The sequence below is a fragment of the Equus przewalskii genome, chromosome 20 (genome assembly GCF_037783145.1).
Source record: "Equus przewalskii isolate Varuska chromosome 20, EquPr2, whole genome shotgun sequence".
NCBI lineage: Eukaryota > Metazoa > Chordata > Mammalia > Perissodactyla > Equidae > Equus > Equus przewalskii.
Genome location: NC_091850.1, coordinates 20503214 through 20530287, shown reverse-complemented (window position 1 = coordinate 20530287; position 27074 = coordinate 20503214). Strand labels below are relative to the sequence as shown.

General features: G+C 41.3%; 1 long non-coding RNA gene across 1 annotated transcript; it reads left to right on the top strand.

Annotated features, from left to right (window-relative positions):
* The first annotated feature begins 7197 nt into the window (after positions 1 to 7197).
* Positions 7198 to 11452, top strand: LOC139077960 (uncharacterized). Its single transcript, XR_011530635.1, has 3 exons — positions 7198 to 7693; positions 9068 to 9229; positions 10277 to 11452. It is a non-coding gene; the product is annotated as an uncharacterized lncRNA (long non-coding RNA).
* Positions 11453 to 27074: the final 15622 nt, after the last annotated feature.

Sequence of the window (27074 nt, the reverse complement as noted above, 5' to 3'; positions counted from 1 at the left end):
TGCTGCACATAGTAGTTGCTCAGTTAATGGAAGCACGTGACTATGACAATGATGATCATGGTAAATGTATCTCCTCTGAGGAAAGAGTCATTTCAAGTATATGCATAAGCAGTTCAAGTTGTTTTGTCTCTGAACATTCAGCAATAAAGTGCTCTTTTATGACCATTTTATTCTTATTCTTCACCTTGAGAATGTGAACAGTTATCATATTTGGGAGAGATTTCATTGCAATATCTACTTTTCTCAAGGAAAAGAATTGAGTTTAAATCAAATATAGGTAAAGGCTGGTAGATGGCATAGCAGTTAAGTTTGCACCTTCTACTCCAGCAGCCCAGGGTTCGCTGGTTCGGATCCCAGGTGCAGGCCTACACACCTCTTGTCAAGCCTCGCTGTGGCAGTTGTCCCACATATAAAGTAGAGAAAGATGGGCATGGATGAGGGCCAGGCTTCCTCAGCAAAAAGAGGAGGATTGGTGGCAGATGTTAGCTCAGGACTGATCTTCCTCAAAAAAAAATAAAATAAATCAAATACAGGTAAAAAATGGTGTAACTATAGATTCCCATTGTTTATTTTAGCTAAAGACAAGAAACATCTTTGGTTTTGCCCAACTATCCAAACTGTTTTTATAGTAAATAAAATAGAAGTATGACTTCTTGATCATCACGTATACAATTACAGTTCTTTTTTAATGCTTTATTACCATCAAGATTGCTAAAACTCACTCGGGGTTCTCTAAACAAAACTGTGCCCTGCTGCTTGCCTAGATCACTCAGAAATGTTAGCCCCTGTTGTCCCAGTCTCTAAATTGATTTTGTATTCCACGATGATGTTTTCAGTTTTCTCATCTATATGAGACAGTCTCACAACTCATATTTGGAAACTATACATAGTGTTCACAGATTCAACTTTACTATTTATTTAATTTCCAGAGATAGTTTTGAAGTAGGATAATTAGAAACTACAAATATAAACAAATGCAAGCAAAAAAGATCAATCAAAGGCCCAATTTGCAAGTGTATCTTGCTCATCAAAGCGTTAGGCCTTAGACTGAAACATAGAAGATTTTAAACCACGGCGTTTGTGCTCAAAGAACACATCATCTGAAAATCGGTGCAAACAATTATAAACGGTTGAAACAATATACTGTCATAAAGGCTGTATTTTGCATTGAGGATTGTCTTAGGTATGTCAGGAGATCAACGGAGAATGGGTTGAAACTTGAACTGAGACTTTAAAAATAGGTTGGAATTGAATTCTCAAGGATTCATAACTAGGTACAGTCAGATCCCCATATGCACAGATCGGCATCTGTGGATTCAACCAACCTTAGATCGAAAAGCCTACAGTGGTTGTGTCTGTATTGAATATGTACAGACTTTTTTCTCATCACTGTTCCTGAAACAATACAGTATAATAACTATTTACATAACATTTACATTGTATTAAGTATTGTAAGTAATCTAGAAATGATTTAAAGTACATGGGAGGATGTGCATAGGTTGCATGCAAATACCACACCATGTATAGGGGACTTGAGCAATCTGTGGATTTTGGTCCTCACGGGTGGTCCGGGAACCAACGCCCTGCGGCTATCGAGAGATGACTGTACTGCTGTCAGTCTCCATCATTATCGGAGAAACCAAACATTTGATAAGCATCAACACCTGTCCAACCCAGAGCCTACATGTATGCTTTGGGTTGAAATGTGTGTCAAATTAAATGTCACTTTTTTCCACCTCAACCTCCCCCTTCACTCCAGAGCAGGTTAATTCTCCATTATATTTCCTCATTACACCTGTATTCTTATTTGTTGCATCTATCAAATCTGTAATCAAATACCTACTCGTGTAATCATATTTTAATGTTTGTCTCCTTGATAAAAATGTAGTTTTCAAAGGGGGAGGACCAGATATATTTAGTTCATTATCTAATACAGCTTATAACACATACTAGGCACTCGATGCCTAACATGAGTGAATGCATGAGCCAAGCCTGACAGACGCTGAGGGAATAAAGATGAATCAAGCTCGGCGTCGGTCTTGAAGAGCACACAATGTAACAAAGAAGAGCAGGTGCTCACAAAGCAGTTAAGACTTTTAAGGCCAGCTTTTCTAGAAAAGTTTTACAATAAAGAATATTCAACGTAGAGAGGATTTATAGTGTCCCTGACGTGTGAAGATCACTTTGTCCCACAATATATAATTCGAGCTATCTAATATAAGCCTGAATGAGTACCCTACAAGATCTACTTTCAGATTTTAAAGAATTATGAGACAAATGCCTTTGATAGAGTAAATGCATTTGAAGCGCAGTACCCTTAAAATAAATTACAACCCGAAATGGTACTCTGGGGAGAGTGGAGAGATTCAAACTGCTCTTTGTTCTTTGACTTTTTTCCTCATTCATATGTAATTATTCTTCTCTTTTGTCTTTGGAATTATTGTTTTATGCTTCACATTTCAGCTTGGTTATTATATGACAAGAGTAATAACTGTCGCACAAAAATAACCAGTAATTATATGCATTTACTATTTTGTGAAGCAAACGAGATGGTAATTAACAGGTTTTAGAACACTGGAGATTTTGTTTTTAGACATATTTTTCCTAATATTAGTCACTATATGTGAGTCATCACCCTACTCAGTGTCAGTGGTTATAACTGTGGGATAAAAGAAATGATAATTAAGAAGTGCGTATGAGTGTATATAAATATAAACACCAAGTATAAAAATTGTCCTTAGTGAAGGCTTAAGAGGAATACACCTAACTCAAACAAGGGTAAACATTTTAATACAAAGTGAATTAGGAAAGCTGATGCTTTCTCATACTTAAAAGAAAAATAAGAAATGTACCACTCTGGTGAGTGATATTGATACTAGGGGAGGCTCTGCATGTGTGGAGGGCAGAGCGTATATGAGAAATCTCTATATCTTCTCAATTTTGCTGTGAACCTAAAACTGCTCTAAAAAATAAGGCATTAGGAAAAAAGAAAAATAAGAAACTGACTGAAATGTTATCCATGATTATAACCAGAAATAATGATTTGCTCAAGAAAGACAATCATATTGGAGAATTTAAGTTCACAAAATACTTGGTTATTTCTATTTTATCGTACCAGAAACATCCTTGTCTCTGGATGAGCTTGATGGTAGCACCAGTATTGCTGGTACAGGAACGGGAACTCAAATGTTGCTGGTGCAGGAAATGGAGCTCAAACGTTCTCTACGTAAGTTTACATCTTGGCTTTAGGGTCTCAATTAAAGAATATACTCTTCCTTTTTTTTTTTTTTTGTTTGTTTTAGGTGCAAATAAATGTCCTTCATCTTACTTTTAGTTCAAATGTATAAGTATCACATATGTGGGCATATGTAATATATAATATCATGCATAGTTAAGCCATTTAAGGATGCATTCACTAATGAATTATATAATAGATGACTAACAATGTCTTTAAAAAAGTTAAATTAATTTTCCTATGTGACCATAATTCTGGAGGAAAGCAACACAGGGTGAGTGTAGCTGCTCAAGGAAGTCATCAAATAACTATACTGTTTCTCTCTTTATGTTCTGCCATAGTATGTGGCGTTCATCCTCATGGTCTCAAGATGGCTGCCACACTTCTAAGTAACATGTCCACATTCCAGGTAGGAGGAAGAGGAAAGATAAGGTATTTTCCCGCATTACGCCCTTATTAGGGAAGGGAAAGCCAGTCCTGGTGGTCTAGTGGTCAAGATTTAACTCTCTCGTTGCCGTAGCCCAGGTTTGTTTCTTGGTCAGGGAATCACACCAACCGTCTTTTGGTTGTCACACCAGGGTCTAGGAATGCAATTGACTCAATGGCACTAACAACAATAAGGGAAGGGAAGTTCTATCTTGGGACTGTCCCCTACATCTTATTGGCCAGAACTGTGTCACAAGGCCACCTCCAACTGCAAGATAGGCTTGGAATTTGAGAATTTTGCCTTCTACTTGAAGAGGAAGACAATAGAGAAGGAGGTTTGAAATGGGTGTTGATTGAGCCAATTTAGCAAAGTCTACCACAGCCCCACTGAAGAAGTTCTACCCTCCCTTAGAAAGTTCCTTATAACACAGATCCTTTGTAATTGTAGGGAGAGGACGACTACTCTGGTTACTCTAGCTCGTAACACATGAGCCCAAACTTAGTGGCAAAAACAGTAATTTTTTTATATGCTCACATACTTTGTTGGTCAGTAATTCAGACAGGTCACAGTGGGAATAGTTTGTCTCTGCTCCACAGTTTCTGGGGTCTCAGGGGATATGATGATACAAATGGCTGGAGGTAACTCTCATCACAGGGGGACTGGAATCATCTGGAGCCTGCTTCACTCAGATGCCAGGTGTCTGGGCTGGGATGACCTGAAGGTTGGGCTCGGCCGGGAGATCGAGCACCTCCACATGGCCTTCTCATGTGGCTCATATCCTTTCATAATGGGGACTAGATTCTGAGAGAGAACATCCCAAGAGCAAGTATGCCTAGAGACCCAGACAGAAGCTCATGACCTTTTATGACCTAGCCTTGGAAGTCACATAGTGACTTACAGAAGCAGTTATAGGGCGACCCAGATTTAAGGGGAGGGGACACAGACCCTCTTCCTTTCAATGGGAGGAGGCCCAAAGAATTTGCAGCCATTTTTTAAAATCTGCCACAGTAACAATGATGGGACTAGGTATTGAGCATGATTCTCTAAGAATGGCTTTTCTTCAACTTTCTTTTCCATCTTCCCCATCCCTACTGCACACTAAGAAAAGACAGTGTTAAATCTACTAGGAGAAAGTTTCTTTCTAATATTTTTGAAGGATGGGTGAGCTGTTGAACCCACTAGGCAGGAGAGAGCTCCCAGAGATGAGGCTGCTCCCCAGTGCTAGCTTGCTGTGGGGTCTGATTTTTGAGCACAGCCAGGACAGTGATGCAGGCATGGAATTAAGCAATCCCATCTCAACACGAAATGCCTCTCCTGGAAAGCACTGTCGGGTTTTTTCTGTGTGTGAATTCTCTGAGTGTAAAAAATTGCTTTTTGTTTCCATGCAGTTTGGAATGTGTGACCTGTGCTTGTGTGAAGGCAGCCAGATATAAGGCTAGATCATTGAAAAGACAGTGAAGTGGAACCAAGGAAAGCTCCTCTTTATCCGAAGCGAAGAGTGGCATGTTGTTATATTCTTTACAGCACAGGAAAAATATCACAAAAACATTTTTGACTAAATTATGTCCATGAAGAACAGTTTCAGGCATTAGATACCATTTCTGGTTTCAAGGCCCTTAGAGTAATATTTCTTGCAGGTAAGTGCAGTGGAATGATTTAGTCCTGCCTCTGACATGCACCAACTGTGGGACTCTGGGCAAGTTTCCGTAGCTATCTCTTAGCTTCTTTTTCTCATCTCAGGAAATAGGGATAAAAATGCCCATGTTAAACAGATGCTGTAAGGATTAAACGCATATTCTCCCTGGGACACTCTTCCCTCCCTGAACTGCCCGCCCCTGCCTCTGTCCCTGATGACGGACAGTCTGCAGGCCCCTGAGGGATGTCAGTTCCTCTTGGAAACCGTCTGCGATGCCACCAAACACTGGGTCCTGTGTATTTCCAAAGACAGCTCTGGGCTTACCACCATCAGAGCTCTTAACATTCAACAATTCACTTCACAAATTCTAACTGAGAAAGATAATGTGCCAGGTGCTGCACTAGGTGAAGCCAGCCCTGGTGGTCCAGTGGTTCAGATTCAGCACTCTCACCACCGTGGCCCTGGGTCAGTGTTTGTTTCCCGGTCAGGGAACCACACCACCCATCTGTCGGCTGCCATACCGTGACAGCTGCATGTTGCTGTGATGCTGAAAGCTCTGCCACTGGTATTTCCAATATCAGCAGGGTCACTCATGGTGGACAGATTTCAGTGGAGCTTCCAGACTAAGACAGACTAGGAAGAGGGACCTGGCCACCCACCTGTGACAAAATTGGCTGTGGAAACCCTGTGCATAGCATGGTCACTAGGAGTAGCAATCGATTTGAGGGCACTAAACAAAACAACCCTGCACTAGGGTCTGGAAACGCAACAATGAACAAAATTGGAATGGTCTCTGCTCTGGTGTTCTATACACTCTAGTGGAGCAAAAGAGGCAATAAGCAAGAGCAGATAAGAATAGAAATAATTCCACATAGTGATGAGGACTCTAAGGAACCAAAGAATATAGTAGAAATGAGTGACTCTGGAGGAGAGCATATGGGCAGATAGAAAATTCTAGTCAAGGACATGGCATTTGAAACAACTTCTAAAGAACTAGCCGGACATGTGAACTCAGTACTCAGTACCGGGCACTCTTACGAGCACTCTGTGTATGAACTCAGTTTACTCTTACAACAACTTTTTGAGGTAGCTATTCCTCTTATTCCCACTTTACAGGTGAGGAGACCAAGGCAGAGCGTGAAGTAACTCACACAAGATTACAGAGCTAGGAAGTGGCAGAGCTTGGATTCAACCCCAGACAACCAGCTTTCAAAAGGCCGTACTCTCAGTCCTTCTGTTATAACTGTCTCTGAAGAAGCATTTGCTAATGCACTGATGTTTACTTTTTACTTGTGTGTTTTTCCTACCAGACCATGAATAAATTGATAGTTAGAACTCAGCCCCAAGAATAATGCCCAGCTCTTAGTCCATTCTCAGTAAATGATTATCAAATGAATGCATGTCTGCCACGAGCAAATCTAGGTGAAATGAAGGGTCTCATTCAGTGCTTAGCATCAGGTAAGTGATTAAAATCTTAGTTCCCCCGCCCTCCCTTCCTCCCCAACTCCCAGAGTTAGACTCTCCTAGCCTGCTGCTGAATTCGAAGTAACTAGAAGATTTATAGGGGAAAGGGAGGTCACCTTCATAATGTATCAAAAAAGAAATTAAGAAAAGAAAGTCTTTTAATTTGTTAGCGGAAGATGAAAAAGAGTAACTTTGGTGAGTTCTGAAGAAAAACACATGGAAGCAAGCAACCTGCAAAGTAATAAATTTCCTCCCTCCAACATAAAAATGATGGCCCTTGTGCTTTAAAGAAAAGCAATCTGGAAAACTTCTACACATACACATTTTGGGGAAAATGTAGGGAGAAATATGAAGTTAAATGGCTTTAATAAGCACTTCAAAGTCCCGGACCATTAAATCATTTCCACAGCTTTTTGACTATTATCACCACTCAAATGTTGCCAAAACCACTCCTTGAAAGGTTGCAATAAATTTGAAAGGCAAATCAGATTCGGAAATTTTGCATGAAAGAGAACTGTATCTTGTACTTTGGAAACATTTTTCAATGTCAGCACATAGCTGCCTCCTGCCAGAGATGGGCTTGGGAGTGGCGACCTTTGCGGATGACTTCTCTTTGTTAGATTTTTGCCCTACAGGATTTTGGAAGCCTGGTCACAGGAACATTTAAGGATACCAGGTGGTTTTGAAATGCTTGGTTGAGCTGGGTGACTTATCTGGGCCTGACTGTAACACTTGAAAAAAATAATTCTTCCATGAAGAAAGTGAACATTTATACAAGACGGATCAGCCACAGTGTTTTCAGAAGTAACTGTAATGCTCCCGCTGCTGTTGACGAGTTTGATGGAAGAGGATGGTGCTACGGACTGAATGTTTGCGTCTCTCCAAAATTCCTATGTGGAAATCCCAACCCCCAAGGTGATGGCATTAGGAGGTGAGCCTTTGGGAGGTCGTGGTTATGGGAGTGAAGCCCTCATGAATGGGATTAGTGTCCTTATAAAAGAGACTCTAGAGAGCTCCCTTTGACCCTTTACAGCAAAAAGGTAGTCATCTATGAGTCAGGAAGCCATCCTCCCCAGACACTGAATCTGGGGGTGCCTTGATCTTGTGATTCTCAGTCTCCAGACCTGTGAGAAGTAAATATCTGTTGTTTATAAGCCACTCAGTCTATAGTACTTTTTTGGGGGGGTGGGGGAAGAATTAGCCCTGAGCTAACATCCACTGTCAATCTTCCTTGTTGTTTTTTTTTTTTTTTTTTTTTTTTGCCGAGGAAGAGTGGCCCTGAACTAACATCCATGCTTGCCTTCCTCTACTTCCTCTACTTTATATGTGGGATGCCTGTCCCAGCATGGCTTGATAAATGGTACATAGGTCCATGCCCAGGATCTGACCCAGCGAACCCTGGACTGCTGAAACAGAGTGTGCGAACTTAACCCCTATGCCACAAGGCCTGCCCCATGGTACTTTTTATAGCAGCTCAAATGAACTAAGACAGATGATGAGCTTAAGAACAAAGCAAGAGATCATTCTCTACATTTTTTTTAACCCAGTGTCATACTGAATGTCTTTGTGGTTAAAAGTGTTGTGTCACAAGCAAAAGTCATTCAGCCTGTGCAACTTCGGTCTCTAATTCTTTGTTTGTTCCAAGAAGATGCACTCAATATGTTAGTAGATGCTCCAGCAACGTTAGGGTGAGGGCTCTGCTAAATGAATTGGGGGGCATAGTTATAAGCAAAAGGTAGTATTTTATACAGTTAACCACCTGGCATCCACACAAAGGATCTGGGGATGGCGTATGTTGAGTCTCTATTATCAACCCAATGTATAACTTGAAAGTTAGAGAACTGAGTTTACTAACTAGGAGTAGCACAAAGGGAGCAAAAGGGATAGCAAGGAAGCAATATTTGCCACAGCCCAACATCTCCTGTCGAAGAGATGATAGCCAGGTGTACAAGCAACTACGGTTATGCAGCTGGATGCAGAGGGTACAAAAGAAAAGCTACTAATTAATTAGTGGGTTACAGTTACAAATGGTGGCCTCAGCTTACAGCAAGGCTGGCCTTGCACATAGTAGATACTCAAGAAATTTTAAAGATGGATTGCCTGACTAACCAGCCTGATGTACTTGAAAGGAAAAAGCAATAAGGTTTTTGTGTTATTACACTATTAATATAAATCAGAGTGTGACAAAGGAAATCAATGGGTGCAAATTCTAAGTGCAATTAACGCTTCAAAGATTATCATGAAGTGTGATCATATGAAAGTGTCCAGTCATGAATGCATTCTTTTCTTTGCCTTCATCCCTTAGGTGAGCTAATACACTAGCAAGGATAGAGCCTTCACAGCCTTCATGAACACAGGTTGAACAGCAGGTGGCAGCAAAGGATACTAGAAGAGAAACTGACGTCCACAAGTATATTTGGGAGAATTCTAGAAAATGTCTTATTTTGACGGGCTGCAGGTGGAGAAGGTAATTGCTTTCTTACCTCAGAGTAAAGCACAGGATGTAAAAAAGAAAGCTATAGGGAAGGTTGATCATGACAACTCCGTTTAAATGCTTTTCTGTCATTTTAATCACTTTTTGAGTAAATGAGAGGATTGGAAAAGCTTACTGAAAATGCAAGTATCCCACAGCAAAGCCTGACTAATCCTCTTACAAAATGGACATTTACGCTGAAGAGAGATTTTTGTAATAAGACATGACATACAATATTTATTATGAAAATTATCATTCAGATCACTGTGGAAATATGCCAGTTGGAAGGTGATTTGTCTCTTGGCTCAGAAAAAATATTAATGGAAGGACATTAATATCCTTCAACGAAAGAATATAAGTAAAGAAAACATTAATGCATCATTAGGCATAGATGGGTTCCTTGAGAATGTGACAATGGCATGAGAAAAAAGAGATAGCACAGAGCCCCTGGATCTTTTAAAAAGTGTCCAAAAATAGGAATGATGAAAATATTACAAAGAAAAGAATGTGCATTAATTTGGTGGAGGGGGAGTTTAGTGGGAAGAGAGAAATGTGACACTCTGTGAATATTTATAACACAGGGGATCAAAAAGCAAGAGACAATTCGACATTGAGATCAGCTTCCAGGTTCCTGAGATAAAAAGTGAGGACCCTAGTAGAGCAGTTTTTGCAGAAGACTACACTGTACTATGATATTATTCATTTTAGGTGGTGTCCAACTAGACTGGTGAGTGATGGATGGGGTTGAGTGCTTCCCAAGATATTTAAAATAATTGATAGAAGGAAAGGCACATAGTAGAATGATTTTAGGTTATGGCATCATACCTATTGAGTTCCAAACACCATTCCAGCCCTAGAATGACTATCTGATGTTGTCCACATTATGAGATTCCCTGAGTCACGGTTTCTTGAATGTGAAGCAAGCATGTAAGAATACCACCCCCTCACCAGGACGGGGGAGGATTAAACAAGACAATGTATCAAAATCCTTTCCCTATGTAAATTATTTCTTAATTAATTTTATTTCTTTTCCCTCTTCAGGAACATTCCCAAAGCTGTTGAGGTATTTTGAGGAATGTCTCCAAAACTTCTCCCTCCCCAACAGCCTCATTGTGGGAAACTCCTAATTATAAAGTTCTACCCTTAAATGAAGACAAAAATCCCTCAGAGGATCCGCTCAGTATAACCAAGGGTAGATGCCAACAATGGAACACAGCAGATGAAGTAAAGATGGCCACTCTGCAGCTCCCGGTTGGCCTCCGTTCTCTGTTCTAGCCACAAAGACTAGCTGGTTAATTTTATCTGAATTCAATTTCATATTCCTGAGAGAGGCTTTGAGTTCTCTGTGAATCCTTGAAAAAGAGATTCATCCCTTTCCAGACAGTTGTGGGGAGTGGAGGTAGGAGTAACTGGGGTCAGATTGGGTTCCAGAGTGAAAACATGGCTGCCTACGTTCAGGTCTGTGGCTGGAGGCAGAGATCTCAGAGCAGGGTGCACCACGTAGACCATTACCCCCAAATGTGTATACTGTTAGCACCGCTATTGCTTCACACACCCTTGTACACACTCACACTCTCTTCTTTATTCTCTCTTATATTATCAGATACCTTACTTTAAGAAGCAAATTATTTATAGACTTGTTATTTTGATTAAATATTATAGATGAGATTTTTTTTTTAAGTAACCGTGAAAAATAACATGTTTTTGAACCAACTTGCCAAGGATACTGTGAATATCTTAAATATCAGCAGACTTCAAAGCAAGTCCCTTGATCCAACTAGTACTTATTTACTGGAAAAAAATTCACAAGGCTGGGAAGCATAACACAGATAAGCCAGTTCTGAAGTTGCTGTCATGAATGAGGTATGGGGTGTGAACAATTTTAGTGCTGTGTCTTTGAAATGTTCGTTCTTATGGTAACCTTAAAAAAAATACCTCTTAGGATGAAAAAATATATATTTTATATAGTTTATATTTTATTTTACTACTTAAAATATCTTAATGTGAATGTTAATGTAGCTACTGATAGACTAAATGCAATATTATGTTGTGATCCTTGGTGATAATGGATGAAGTAAAAACCTCACCTTCTGTTGCTGTTGACAGTTTTTTCTATTTCCTTTGATAGACTCATCTCTAATTGCTTCCTCCCGACACAACCATCTGCTGATATTAATAATCACCAGATTCCTCTGCTAAAGTTTCTGAGGCGGTGACACTGAGCTTGAGTATTAAAACTCAGAAAAAGTTTCAAAGATTTTATGCTGAGGCCCCTTAAGGGGACAGTCACAATTCTCTGCTCAGCTCTTAGCCAGGGGCCAAAAATTCAGCTCTTTATTCCTTCCTTTATATCAATTCATTTATGGAGCCATTACAAAACTGTCAAAGATGCTGTCCCTGATTATAGGATTAGGGATGAGGTTGGGTGAATGGGGGTAATAACAAATTGTCTAATTTTATTTTAGTGTGTTAAAGGAAGGGGTATATTTCCTATATTTATATGGGGAAAAGCCACATTTCAAAAACCTGGATTGACAACAATAATTGTCCTTTAGGAGAATGAATAGAACAAATAATGACACAGGTATCTGCAACCTTTCCAAGAACATTATCCTGAGTTTTTTCTAGTTGTGCTTTAGGTTTATAAATTTACTAAGTCTAGAAAGTGCCTTAAAATTATCTGATGAAATTACTCCACTTATCAAAGAGGAAATGGAGACACAGTTTGATTAAAAGATTGGCCCCAAATGAAACAGCAACGTACTGCAGTGTGGGAACTAGAATCCAATCTGTAGCTTTGAATAAACTGCTATTTTTAGCCCTTCTCACAATTATGATTTTATATTAACAGTATTTTCATCATTATTGAAGTTCTCGCTACATATGTTTACCCCAAGAAAGGAAGGAAGAAAACAAGAACTTAGTCTTAAAAATCTTAAACTACTTCAAGATTCATCCGTGGAAAGATGCCTGAGTCCCACCTAAAACCAATGAATCGGAATGTCAGAATCCCTAAAGGTGGAGCCGGGCGCGCGCGCGCGCGCGCGCGAATATATTAAACTCCCCAGGTGTCTCTAGTATGAGCCACAGTTGAGAACCATTTTCCTAGAGCCTCAGCCACAGCCCTATCCCACTCCAGTCCACTAAGGGACAGCATCAGACCGCTGAAACTCAGGCGGGCCTCAAAGGCGTCTCTTCCCCTCTAGTTGCACTAGGGGGCGCTCCGGCACCGGGTTTACTCCTTGGCCACCTCTCCTTCCCCAAACCGAGACAGCACAGCGGAAAAGGCATTCATTTGGAAGCCGACAGAGAGGGAAAAGACAGGCAATCGCACTTTATGTATTTATATATCCGAGGGCAGGCAAGTATTCGTTTAAACAACAATACCCCCAAAGCTGGTTTTTCAGAGCTTCTGACTCAACGGCAGCTCCCCTTCTTTTCTCCTTTGGACTTGGAAAAACTTGACTTCCCTCAGGGAGAAAGTCCGGGCCCGGCGGCGGTGTGGGATGGTTTACGGCTTTGGCTCTTGAACAGTTCACTGTTTAAATAAATCTTGGTGAGCAATGGAGAACAATCTCCACATTTATCTTGTGTAATTAGCGTTATAACCCTCAGCAGCCTAAGAAGCAGTAAAGACAAAGCTTTATGCAAATGTCCCTTCCCTCGCCTGCCGCCCCTCCTCCTGGCCGGGTTTCCTCTCTCCCCAGCCCTCCATCCCCCCTCGATCGCGGGCTGTGAGCCTCTCTTTAATGACATGGTACACTGGGCACCTTAAAATTAATTATAAAGTTCTTGACTTTAAAAACTAAAAGTAGTAAAAGGAGAGGGAGCAGCAACGTAAGGAGTAGGGAGGGGCTTGGGCAGGCTGTGGCTTGTAGAAGGATTTAGCCTCTGGGGAATTGGCACCTGCTTTTGGCAGCCAGTATTGTCCAGTTAAGGACAGAACGCAACGTGTGGAGAGATTTAGGGGCTGGGAGGTGGCATTTCCTCCGACCAGCCTCTCATGGGGGCACACTCATGGTTGGGTTCTGTTCCGCAGGAAGGGGCGGCTATCCGAGTTCACCCCAAGGACCCTACTCTGCCCTCCAGTCGCGCACATTTCCCAGGCATTAATCTTAAACCGAGTCCTCAGCTGAGAGTCGCTGCTAAAAGGAGATACTGCTCCGAAGGAAGAGGAGACTGTGGGGAATCTCCACACACAAGTCTCTGCTTGCAATTGTGGGTCTGTGGGGAGGAGGGCGGGGAGGGCGGAGCGGTGCGCCGGGAGGCCAAGATGCGTGCACAGCCGCGGGCACACGCCCGCACAGACATCGAGCCAACGACGTGCAGATCCCCTGCCTGGGTCTGGATTATCTGCTCTGTGTTTACTGTTTCGGAGGGCTTTACGTGAAACGAATAAATTTTTACTTGCTCCCAGGGACCGGCTTGTTGTTTTATGGCATGTACTTATTTAAAGCCTCTTTTGTCCGTGTTGAAATGGTCCAAGCTCCCAAATACTGTGCAGGGCTATGAGCATGGAATAAGCCGAAATGCAATGAGCATCATTGGCGAAGCAAAATGAGGTGGAGAGACGAGCCTTCGTCTTTTCCTACGCGCGCGCGCGCACGCGCGCACACACACACACACACACACACACCCTGAATGCTTGCTTTTCTTTTTCACAAACCAGAACCTAATGTTTTTTAATGTCTTGTGCAGAGGGCTAGGGGAATGCAGTCTAGAGAATTATACCTGAAATACTGCAGGCATTGAAGAATTTCTACAGAAACTGTATTCTGATTAAAAACAAACCTCAATACAAATCTATTTATCCTCCTTCCATCTGTATCCGCTTAGGGTTTATTCTTTCCTTTTCTGACTCCCCCAGCCCCGCAAAAGGTAAGCATAATGCTAGGCAAAAGCTAAGATTTGGCTCTGTTAACCCGTAATAGCTGTCGTCTCTACACTTTGTTTATGAAATGGAATCAGAATGGGAGGGGGACGTAATTTAACGGCACAACTGGGCTGTATAAATACAATATTCATTTTTTAAAAGTGAAGTGGATTTGGTTTACTCTGAAGAACAGTAATTCAAACAGCACCTATCTGCTCCAGATAGAGTAGCTATGCACATCTACACAGGCAAGTTTGAAATTTAGAACAAGGCTTTGATTTATTCTCTTTCTATCAGTGATTAATGCCCCTTAATTAGCTAATCTCAAAGCCATTATTTACAACCAGGGCAGACAAAGGGAAAACTGATGATCCAACACTTATGTCAGTTTGAAATTTTGAAACAGCAAAAAAATGCTTTATTCAGAGTGGAGTCCTGAGTCTTTCAAACGAACCTCAAAATAACAAAGAAACCCAAAAGAAAAATATTTAAAGCCAAAAATAAAATAATCAAGAACAAGTAAAACTCCACCCCCTAAACAATTCCAACCTCGACCCTCCCCCCTTTCCCAGAAATTGCTGCCGCCTGGAGCAATTCGAGCATGTAGATATTTAATCGGAAAAGGAATATATTCTTTGTATCTTCCTTCCACTTAAAATCTAAAAAAGTTGTCAGTTTTGATGGGGGCAGGGGAAGGGGTTTACAGTTGAGTTTTCCAAACTCGTTTACGTGTAAAGAATTTTTGGATCTGAAAGCAGAGTTTTCTCTTTGTACTTGTCCAAGTACAAGGTGGGCGTTCGGGGTTTGGGGACCAGGTTTGCTTCTCAAGATGGGGCGCCTCAGAATCCCTCCCGTTGGGGGGTCGTAGGACCCCTGTTAGCACCCGGGCAGGGCCTAGATGTTGGGGAATTTCTCTTTTAACCCGGACGCCCAAAGCGCCTCTCTCTCTGCGACTCAATTTCATGTGACCTTTAAAACTCATCTCTGGGCAGAGCTGCAGCTCCTCGGGTCTTTCTTTTTAGAAAATCAGATACATCGGGTATCCTGGGGGCTGTCGGGAGCCTCCTTCTTGGGGATTCGAGGGGGTCGCCTGGGGAGCGGGAGAGAGCCGGGCCCGGACTGCAGAAAGCCACACAGGAACCTTGGAAAGGGGCGGAGCGGGTCAAGCCTGAGCTGTGGCCTAGGCGCTCCACTGGGGACACTTGGATCATCTTGGCTGTGTGTCCTTCTCTGGCCCGGTTCAGAACCCACAGCGAGGAGAGCACCCCCACGTCCACCCGCATCCTCATCATTTTTCTCCGGGAAAATCGTTCCTTCACGGCATCTCGGGTCCTTTGTGCACTTTGGTATGTTCAGAAATAGAAAATGTCCAAAGAACAAGCCCCGGGGCAATGTTTCTAAGCCGACGTGGCAGCTGAAGGCAGGCAAGAGTGGAACTAAGGAGGGCCTCCAAAGGCGTCCAATCCAAAGTTTGGGAGAGAAGCTTTAGATGTATTTGTGTACTCCTGAGTCCTAGCCCTGAACGGGAACAGAAAATGGCCTCTGGAAATCGGAGCATGCCCTTAGGGCAGCAAAATAGTGGGATTAGAAATCCCGTCTGGAGAGTAGGCGGCTAAGGAGAGGGAAATAGCAAGGAACCTATGGAGGGAGAAAGAGGGGCTTCGGTGCGGAGGGCGGAAAGGGAGAAGATAAGAGGAAGCTAGGGGGGCGAACAAGGAAATACAGGAAGACCTCATATCCTTTGTTTAAAAGCACCCTAAACCATCGGAACCAGGTCATCATTAGCGTTCTGACCCGGAGGAGAGACGCATTACAGAGAAATGAACAGAGAACCCGCACCTCCCCTCCTGGTTTATTTCGCTTTCCTTGAAATCCCTCGGCCTTGAGGTTCCCGTCGCCTAAGCTTCCCCCTCTCTCCCTCCCCCGCCCCTTCACCATACAATGCTCGGAGGCTGAGAGGGGAGGGAAGGAGGGAATCGGGGAGAGAAAACCAACACGCTTTTCAGGGTAAAACATAAATCTGCGCATCCAGATTACCAACATGTTTTTGCTATTTGCATCGATTTATTTGGAAACAGTTCTTGGGGTCATAATTTCGCCTGAGAGATTAACTAGGAACGTCTCAAAGTTCTCAATGATTGTAGAATCCTCCTGGTAAAAATACCGACTTTAAACAATTTTTTTAAAATTTATTTATTTTTACTGTTACTTTCCCCCGCCTTTCCCAAATGAAACCCCGAAAACGCGCTTTGGTACTGGGGACTGAGGGCGTGGTGGGCAGACAAGACAGCTGTTGAATCCAAACAAAGACTATACCGGATCCGACACCGTTTGGGATTCCCTCTGGGAGGATTTTTCATCTTCCTTTCCCCACGCCAATGGAAAGGAATGGCTAGTCAAAATTGTGCGCTTTTGACAGACAGATGAAACAGAAAAGAATGAACCCCAAGCAACAAAAGGATGGTTGAGGTTTTGGTTCTGAGTTTGCAAATTTAGAAACAAACAAAATAACCAAGGAAGCTATAGAGATACCTCTACCATGTTGACTCATAAATGAATCCTCTCTTTCTTTCTCTACCTTCCTTTCATCGATCTTGAATTGTGGCCCCATCTAACAAGCTGCCCGGGAAGCCAAAACTGAGGACATTTTGAGAAACAAGGCTTGAAATTGGCCTGAAACTAACAAAGCCACCCCCAGTCAGCCAGAGAGCCTCTCTCCCTCTCTCTCCCTCCTTCCCTCCCTCCCTTTCTCCCATCTTCCTCTAGCTAACCTCGCCTCAATTAGCGCCCAACAGCAAGTCAGCCTTACACCTGCTGGAGGGATCTTGGTGGCGGTGGCGGAGGTAGTGGGTTTGGTTTTCAGCAGAGCAGGGAGGCACCGTGTAAAACCTGCCTACGACCTCTGCAGGATCCTCTTCTGGAAAATATTGGAGCCAGGATCCAGGCAGGCTTTCCTCAGCCTGAGTCGTTGCCTGTTGTCACTTTCAGTTTCTCTTACCAACCAGTGCCTGCCACCCATTTTCTCTGTCCTCTCTCTGCATAATTCTATCCTTTGCAGAGCTGGCAAAACTATCCTACGGACTTAGCGTGTGAGGTTTGAAATGGGGAGAATAGAGTGGCTCTAAACTGAAGGAGGGACACACTGGGTGCTTCTTTAAAAATTTTCATTTTATTGACACACCTTTGAAAGGTTTGTTTTGGTATAAGGTGAAGCTGCCAATTCCAAATACAAACAGAGGGACAAGGACTGTGTATATCAGATGTTGTGAATAAAAATGGTTTATTGATTGAAATAATAGTGGCATTATTTTGATTTGTCTTGACATGAATGCTGATTTATAGAGCTCTTCCCCCATTGATTTCTTCTTGTAGTCCAGACACATGGAAATGATAAAAATCTCACCAAACCTCACCTTGATGCTAATCAAGACTGCTTGATGCATGTTATAAATCTGATATTATATTTATTGCTTATCTTTATTTGAGGGGTTAGTCCCCGTCGAAGGATTGTCCCCTTTCAAAAAAAAATTTTTTTGGATGCATCTGTTTTCACTTTGCACTTTCAATGGGCTGGAGCAGACAATAGTGTGAAAAACATCTGCAAATATGAGGCGACAGAGCTGCATGTGTGTTTCATTTCTGCAGTGTTAGAGGAGACAATAACAAAAGAAACACACTATACACACACATGCACACACACACACAGACGCTCAGGACCAAAGCACAAAAGGCTCGCTGACCCAGTGCTAACATACAAGACAAATTAAAGAAAGGAGCAAATTGGAGGAGGGGCTAGGGCAGCCGGGAACCGGGCAATTTGGGAAAAGATCAAGGACAAACTATAGTCAAGAAATTGGACATGGGGAGAGGAGGAGCAGAAAGAGAAAGTAAAATGTGCACAACTGGAACTCATGTCCCTGAGCATGGGGAGAATATTTTCTTAAAACGCTGATAGTTTTCCTTTACTTCATGGTAAAATGAAAATAATCTTAAAACAAACACAAATTCCCCAAACAAAAGCAACCAGCCACCCAAAACCAAAATCAAAGCCTAGTGTCTCTGATTAATTGTTGCCTTGCCGGGACACAAGAGACCCCTATGTGGCCCCGGAGTCAGCTCAGGACAGGTTGGGGGTGAACCCAGGAACTTTTTCCATGAAGGGGCACAAATATTTGCAGATTTAAGGAGGCGGGAATACAAAGGCGGGAGTGAGATTATCTGATTATCAACGGATACTGGATGTCCTCGTTGTTGCCTTCAAAAGATGACTAGGTAAAAATAAAGACCAGTTGCTAAAGGGGAAAAAAAGATTTAATATCAGTGAAATCATCAGAGGGAATGGAATTGAGCGCGGCAGCTCCGGAGCTGGACGACAGCTACGGGATGCAGCCAATCCCCGGGCCTGCGGGAGCGAGGGACAGAGCCCAGGACAGTGCGAGTGCCAGCAGGAGCCTTCTGGCCGCAGAGCCAAGAGCACCCGGGACCCGACGGGACCTCCACCGGCGGGCTCGAGCCAAGGGTTTCTGGACTCGAGGCCGAGGAGTGTCCTGGGGAAAGAGGGATGGCTCTCGAGTCGCGAAAGGGATGCCCTGGGTTCTCGATTTCTCGGTCCCCAAGTCTCTGCCTCTGTTTCCCCACGGTCCCGAGGAGGACGCGCCTTCAGAAGAGGTGGCGCGGCGGGGAGGATGGCATCCTTGGGACACTGAGCGCCCCAGCATTAAAGGACAAGAATCAGTTCTGCTTGGTCTGCAGACCGTTTTATTAGTCTTACTATGATTTTAATTCATTGCTCAGCCTGTTGCTGAGCAGCAGAGCCACTTGGGGTTCCCCAGGTCCCCTGCAGGCTGTCTTTCCCGGGACGCCCGCCCCCTGACCCAGGGGGGCACGCGCGGCTTTCCTGATGAAAACATTCTCCGACTTCGCGGGGCCGCTCCCCTCCTGAAGCTCACCTCAGGCAGTCGCGGGAAGTTCCAGTCCAGTCGTTAGCTCTCCTCTGGCAGGGACCGGATCGCCTTCGACTCCTGAGTCCGCCTTCTCCCGGCGGCGAGTCCCACGATCATTGCGCATTTCTCTACATTTAGTGCGTTGGAGATTTAGACAGCACGCTTTCATTTGTACATTGTTTGCCGACGGTTCCTTTGAGTTAGGGAATCCTGTTCCCCCTCCCCACACGTACGCACACTCATTTTTATTTTTAATAAATGATTAAAAAAATCAAAACAAACCTCTGAATCAGTCCGCCCAATTTTATGCTCCATCTCCTCTGTGTCTGTTAGATTCTCTCTGCCAATCGATGGGAACTAGTGTTTAGGGGCATTCGCAATTTCCTTTGTCACTTGCCACTCTATGTGTATATATTTTACATATCATTTGTTTACCAAATCAGTTCCTATTTTCTCAGCCCAGTATACAGAATTTGCGTTTCTGGATTAATTAATTGCCCAGTACTCGAAGGACAGGACGGTTAAAGGAGACACCTGATGCAGAAAGGGTCAGCCCACATTGGGGCAAGACAAGGAAGCTGTGGTGACAGATTGAGTCCTCCCCAGGCTCTGAATTAACTCAAAGAGCCCTCTGCCTTCTTAGGACTTTTTAAAAAAAAATACCATAGTTTGAAGAAGGGGTGGGGTGTCTAATGTCTGCTAGCCTCTACCTCCAGGCATTACAAGATATTTCTTGCCCAGCCCAGACAAACTGTGTTGTTCCAACTCCCGGGACTGCAGGTAATGTGTAGCCACTTCAGTTCTCCTGGTCATATGATGCCTATCTGAATTCTGGTCTTGAATAGTCTCAGGTTTCTTATTGGGTCTCACTGGTTTTTTTTATTGATTTCTTCATAAGATTAAATCATGGTTCATTATGGCTAAGTGACGTGGAGTTTGTGGATGATCCTAATATTGCCCAAATTAAAATTTACACAGTCAGAATTTTTTAAAATGGAGTTTGGTGATGGCTTCCTCAGGAATCATCCTTTAGATTAATTTTGTTTTGTTGTCCCACAAAATGAACTTTGAATTCTAAGATTCTCAGAATTAATATGCAAGTGTTTCGATGCCCATTTCAGGTTTTCATGGCAATACAACCCTACGCCATAGGATGGCAAACTGGACCAGATGACTCTTGTCCACCTCTGAAGAAAGTCTTACAGGAAACTTCATCACAATTTACTCACCTGTGAAACAATTGGCATCTCAAAAGTTACCAAGAGCTTTGTCTATTTCAGCGGATATCAGATTCTATGTCATTTGAAATTTATTTAAAAAAACTAATTATGTGATATAGTTTGAAGACAAATTTAACTTTTGCTTAGATCATTTATTTTATTATTTATAACAGTATCCTTGGGTATAGTATCACTTTACACTAAACTTTCAGCTGTAACTAGGGACTCTAAAGTGAAATGGCAATGCTGTTTGAGATGCTAAGGGCAACATGCTCATGGGTAAGCACAAAAAAGCGCCCCCCCCACCCCCACCCCCCAGGCAACAACCTTACTTCAGGGCACAGCTGTTCCACTGGGTTCAAGGTGGCCTCTTTTACTCTTGTCTTTGTCATTGAATGCAAGTTGCCTTTATCTATAATTATAATAAATACCCAGTGCTACAGCTTGCCTAGGATATAGTCTTTCTTTGGAATGAAAGAACAATTGATAGAAAACCCTCCTGGGTCTTCCATGGTGTTGTCTTTGTTATATGAGCAGACGTGAGTTAGCAAATAGAATTTGGAATAAGCAACAAAAGATCGCCCTCCAAATATTAAGCTACAAATCAATATATAATGAATCTGAGAAAAAAGAAAAGAGGCAGAATGTCTTCCAAGCTGACAAAGATTAGATTGTAAACCTGATTGAAGGGTTGGCAAAAGAGTAACAGATGCAAAGGATGACTTGTCCACATCCAGTCACTGGTTAGGTAAGAAGAGATTTGGGCCAAGGAAATTCCAGCCCAATTCTCTTTATTATGATTCCATGTTCACTAAGCAACTTTCTGATTATGATTTAGCTTGTTGTGTGTATCTGCTGAGTTATGAGAATGAGAGTATTTAGGTCTCTGAGATTATATATATATAAATGTATAAATGTCAATGGACATTCTGGTTTTAACATTGCTCTTAATAACTTTGGTCAAAGTGATTCTACTCTGAGAGACAGAGTTGCTCTTGGTTTGCTAAGAAATAAGATTTCGAAGCCTGCAAGACTGATGATCATCCTTGGACTCTGAGGGGCTTTCCAGGAAAGGCACCCAGACTTGCTTTTTTGTCAATGGCCAATTATACCTTCCTTGTAGCAATGGCACATCATTGGCCCTCTGCTCAAATTTCAACAGAAAGTGACTTTGCCATTGTATCTCCAGTGCCTAGAACTTAGAAGTGACTAAGAATTATTTTCTAAATGAATAAATCAAAATACCACAAATGTTCCCACTTTTTATTAAAAATTAATTCATCTAAACTATTCTTGAAATTAATTATAGCTTTGGTCTACACCAAATCTTGGAATCATTAAGTTGGATACCTACCAATGTAATGTATTGTGTCTTTTTATGCTTTCATGCAATTTAATTGAATATTCTTTAGATGCTGAATTTTGCTGTTTGGTGAGAACGTGCATTTTATTATTTTATAGTCTTTGTTCCCAATTCTATTAAGCCTCAGTGAAAGGAACTACCAAATTTATTTAGCTATCTCCACAGAAAATCTTTCACTTCTTGATGATAAAAGTTTCCCATTGCTTAACATTTTGTGTTAGGTTTTTCCAGTATGGCAGACAATATTACATCCACTACTTCAGAGATGAATGCACCTAAATTTTGTAAAAGTTTAATTCCTACCTCTATGGCTGCTGGAAGATTAACTTAGATAAAGCATGTCAAAGATTTAGCACAAAGTCTGACTCAGTGCTAAAAATTGCATTAGTTGCTACCATTTTTGGCATAGAAAAGCTTTGCCTGAAACTTTTATTGACACCTGTTTCTTTTTCTTTGCTTGTAGCTAAGAGCTTAAACTTCTTCCTCCATATATATTTGAAGTTATTTTTCCCTAAATACATTTCCTTGACGTTGTTTATGCTCAGGGACTTAACATAAACTCAGAGATTGGCGCTTGCGCCGCGCAATTCTTTTTACAAATTATTTTAAACAAAGTTACAATAAGGTACAATCCATCACTGATCTCTTGGTGACCTCATTTTTCATACGTCTGTGCTCATAGATAGTTTTACTTACCTTTCCCATTTCTCTGAATTGTGGAGTTGGAAGAAAACTTCAAGATCAAAGAATTGTGGAATCATTGAGTTTTCAACTAGAAATGAAATGAGATATATCTGGTTTCTAGAATCTAAATCAATTCTTTATTCACCCATGATAACTAAGCTATTTTCATTTTAAACACTCTTACAAAAGTCCCTTTAAACATCCACCTAAAGTGTATCTCCTACTTCCTCTTCTTCACACACTTTCCAGTCCTCTTAAAAATGCTTTCCTATTAACGGGTCATGATTTCTTCTTCTATATTCCATGCTGCCTTTCCTCTAAAAGCTGATACTTTTTAAAAAAACTAACCTTTTGCATTTACATATATTTTCTCTAACTGCTAAAAATTTAAGCAAAATTCCATGTTTTCCTCTAGATAATTTTTTAGAGATGGCATTTGTGTTAGCAACCCATCAAAACTGTAACTCATGAGGATTTGTATGAGGAATTCTATATCATCATCCAAAATTTCTCAATTTCACATTTAAGTTTTTTTAAAAAACAATATTTGAATGACTATCATTCCATCCAGGTGATTTGTTTATGACCTGCCTGTTAATTAAGACTTGACTATTCTGTCCTCCTCTAACTATAACTTTGACACTCTCTAATGTCTTCAGTAACTTTCAAAGCAAAGAAGTTCCTCAGTTTTACCCTAATTTTTCTTCTATCTTGAGTGAAATTTTTACAGATTATTTAATGCATGTGAAAGGATGAAAACAGCCACAAACTAGTAATCTGAGGATCTGGACAGGTGCTGTCATTATAATTTGCTGTGTGACTATAATGAAACTCCCTAAATTGTTTTCTCCATTTCTTCATCTGTTACATGGGGATAATAATGATTTCTTCCTTACTATAAAGGTTTTGTAGTGTGAGTGTGTGTGTGTGTGAGAGAGAGAGAAAGACTCCAGTTAGACCATGTAATTTAAGGATCCAAGGAAGGAGAAGAAAACTGCTCTTTTTTTGACCATTTCCTCTGGGCCATGTCTTGTGTTAGGAATGCCACATATACTATTCCATTCAATAGTATTATCACTCACATCCATGAAGTATATTTTTGGGAAAACTATTCAGCTCAAATTTCCAGTTTGCTACTTTCCTCTCCATCTGGCTCCATGATGCCAATCAGATTGCAAGACCTTGATTTTGTTCTTTTTCTTAATAGCTTTTGTTTGTTTTAGGGAGGTGGCAGCCTCTCTTATCCCCAGTAGGAAATTGATTACTATATATTTTGAAGTCTCTATTCATTCTCAAAATGTTTTTCTACAGATGATAATTCTTCCGACTTTAGAGTTGGGAACCTTGCTCTTAGATTGTTGGTTTCACTCAAATGTTTGTGGGGTTTTGGCAATGTGCTTGTGTTTGTACTCGAGTTTTCCTATTTGTGTGTGGACATCTCTTACCTTCACTGGTTGCAAGGAAGGTTCAGGCTGCGTTGCAGGGTGGAGTATAGAAGTAACCTATCTTCTGAGCTCAAAATATCACTGTTCTCTTTGGATGCACCTGCCTACAGGATGCAGCACTGTTTCTCCAACTCAAGCATCCACAGGCACTGGTGACGAATGTTGCTGTTGCCCCCGCTTGCCACAAAGAGAAGAAGAGGAGGTTTTAGACTGCCTAGGCAGCTTGTTCTCAAATGCCTCTGGCACCACAGCAAACTCACAGCAGCACTCTGGGATATTTTAAGATTTCGAGAGAAACACAGTGATATTCATTGTCTGTCAGACACTGCAGGAACTACTAGATCATGGTTTCAAAATTAGATCACGTGACATTCCCTTAGATGATACTATATTTTTGTGAAGCTGGTATTTTGAAGTTTGCTGTGACAAAAACCAAATACCATGTGAAAATCAATGTGAGACAGGAAATAAACATGGCAGTGTCCAATCTGATTCCAAGATTTGAAAAGTTGTATAGTGCCCAATATGTACACACATCCTATTCATAAATATTTGTGGTTATTTAGGAATGAAATAAAAATATTTTTTCTTTGAATCATGAGTATTACCTTTTCAAGAGGCTGTTAAGTTGTTAAGATACAAATACTTAACTTGTTTGTACCTAACTACTTAATAAATAGAACTGTTAGGTATTTCTTTTGGTCCCAAGCAGGATAAAAAAAACTACTCAGACACTAAGAGTGGTGTAAACAGAAAAGTTTTGAAAACCTCTGGTCTTAAATTTTTCATTGTGATTTTCCGATCAACTATTCTGATGGTTTGCCCAGAACTTTCTCCGGAGTCTTGTCTCTCTTGTTTCTGAAACTGGAGCAACCCTGAAGCTGCTCTCAACATTTCCAACAGTTTTATGTAGAGCTTCCCTCAGCTTTCTTCTCCCATCTGCTTTCTGTCTTTTGGGAATTCCTAAAAATTTCTGGTCCACTGATACCAGCCTTTTGTTTTCCAATGATGTTAGGGATTTTGAGGGTGGGAGGGGGTGAGATGGTAGGGGTGGTGGAATGGCGAGGAGTAGGGATGTGAGGTGATATGGGGGTGGGATACAGAAGGAAATAATGCCTTATATTTAGCCTACCATTTTTATCCTATAAACCACATAGGAGTCTTTAGGTAACATTTGGTTTAGATAAATTAAAATTTTTTTGTGTCATTTATTATCTTGCTAGATACTCTCCCAATTATTTCTCAGCTACAGATTTTTTGTTTGTTTGTTTACTGAATCTGATCTGCTATATTCTGGAGTACTTCCTTCTTCTCTTTATATAGATTCTTTCTGCTTTCCCAAAGATGTCTTTTTGTATAAATAGATCATTTTTCCCTGCCAGTTAGGAGGACAGGACTACACCATTATGTTTCCTTGAAATTCTACTTTTTTCACAAATGTTTTCCAAGTAATTTTTATAATTGGCATTTCACTTTAGGTCCTTTGCTAAAATCAATCGCGTAAAGACTTATTTGGTGTTTGTCTCCACACTGGATGCTGAAACCACTCCTTCTGTAATCACTATTAAATGGTGGTTTCCTCAAGAATATATCTCCTACTAATTTTTGTTCATATTTCAGAAGAAAATCAAGTGTTTTCTGGTATATCCCTAGCAGATATTTACATTCATAAACATTGACATGTGGTTAATGATCTTGTTTGGAAGTTTGATATGTTGATGAAGGCATCACTCTTCTCTGAATTGAACTTTTTAAATAAAATAGCTCTCTTCTTCATCCCTGGGACAGCACTGAAGGTTTTTCTTGGTCACTAAGACAGAAAAAAATAATCCTTATGTTTTAATTATTTTTGGCTGCTATAATAGAATGTCATGGTTTGGGTGGCTTAAACAACAAACGTTTATTTCTCACAGTTCTGGAGAATGGGAGACCCAAGATTAAGGTGCCAGCAGGTCTGATGCCTGGTGAGGGTATTTTTTCCTGGTTTACAGACAGTTGCTTTGTTGCTATATCCTCACAAGGTGGATAGAAAGGAAGCAAGCTCTCCTGTCTCTTCCTATAAGGACACTAATCCCATGATGAGGGCTGCACCCTCCGGACCTAATCACTTCCCAAAGGCCCCACCTCCTAACACCATCACTTTGAGTGTTGGGATTTCAACAGGTGAGTCTGGGAAGGACACAAACATTCCATCCATAACACCCTCCATCGCTATTCTTTTTAAATTTCCTCAGTTGGTTAGTGCTACACATAGAAACAGCAAAAGAATTCTTTGGCCATGTTTATCTACTTCTGCAGATTGAACAGATGGAGGAAGGTCAAATGAGATTATATTTACATGACATAAAATAACTGATTAAAAACGTCAATCAAATGGGCTATTGGTCATCACACACACACACACTATGCACATTCAGTCAGGCACTTATTCACATAAAGACAGCCCCATCCACCCATAGTTAAAGCAAGAGAAAAGAGCATGTATCAAAGTTCCCACAGCATGTGCCACCTGGAAATTTTCAGTGGATGGTAGAAAACTCAGGACATACTTCTGTCCCCACCCTTGACTGTAGCCTCATTTCTCACCAGGATGCTTCAATGCCTAAAATGACCTCCATTTCTGTTCGCTAAATTGTGTAGCTGTACTGTTGATGCATTACTTTCCAGGAATCCATGAGTTTAGTTTACCGGATGAGCTTTAACAGAGAAAGACCTGAAGCAAAGGGACACCAAGTAGGTCAGTTTTAATGGGTAGGTAGGATGGCAGAAAAGTTGCAAGGTTATTTCAGTGCCAGGAAGGTAGTGAAGATGTCATGGTCTGTGAAGCCTGAAGTTCCTGGGTATAAGATTAGCAACCAGCCATCCTGGAAGTGGGTTTTTAAAAATTGAAGCACAGTATTAACCTCAGCTACATTAAGATTTTATCTAATGTCAGCCCTGTGTGTCCATTTCGGTTTGTCCCTTTAGCCTACCCTCCTCAGATAACCATCCAAACTGACTAGGCTGATAGAATGTGATCCTTGGTCAGAACCCTATGCCATGAGGTGAAGGATCTCTTTAGTACCTCTCAGAACTTTTAGCAAAATTACTCCCAACCCTTTATATTGACAATCTAATCAATTTTCAGGAGTTTTGCAAAGAAAATAATATATAGTAAAGCCCCATTATAGAAATTGAACCTACTGACTTGGAATTATATTAATTCAAAGAGTAGCTTCTCTGAGCTGACCCGTTATTAGCAAACAGTACAAATAAGAATAATAGTCTACATAAGGTTTCAACGAGGAAACTGTGGAAAACTTTAAAAATAA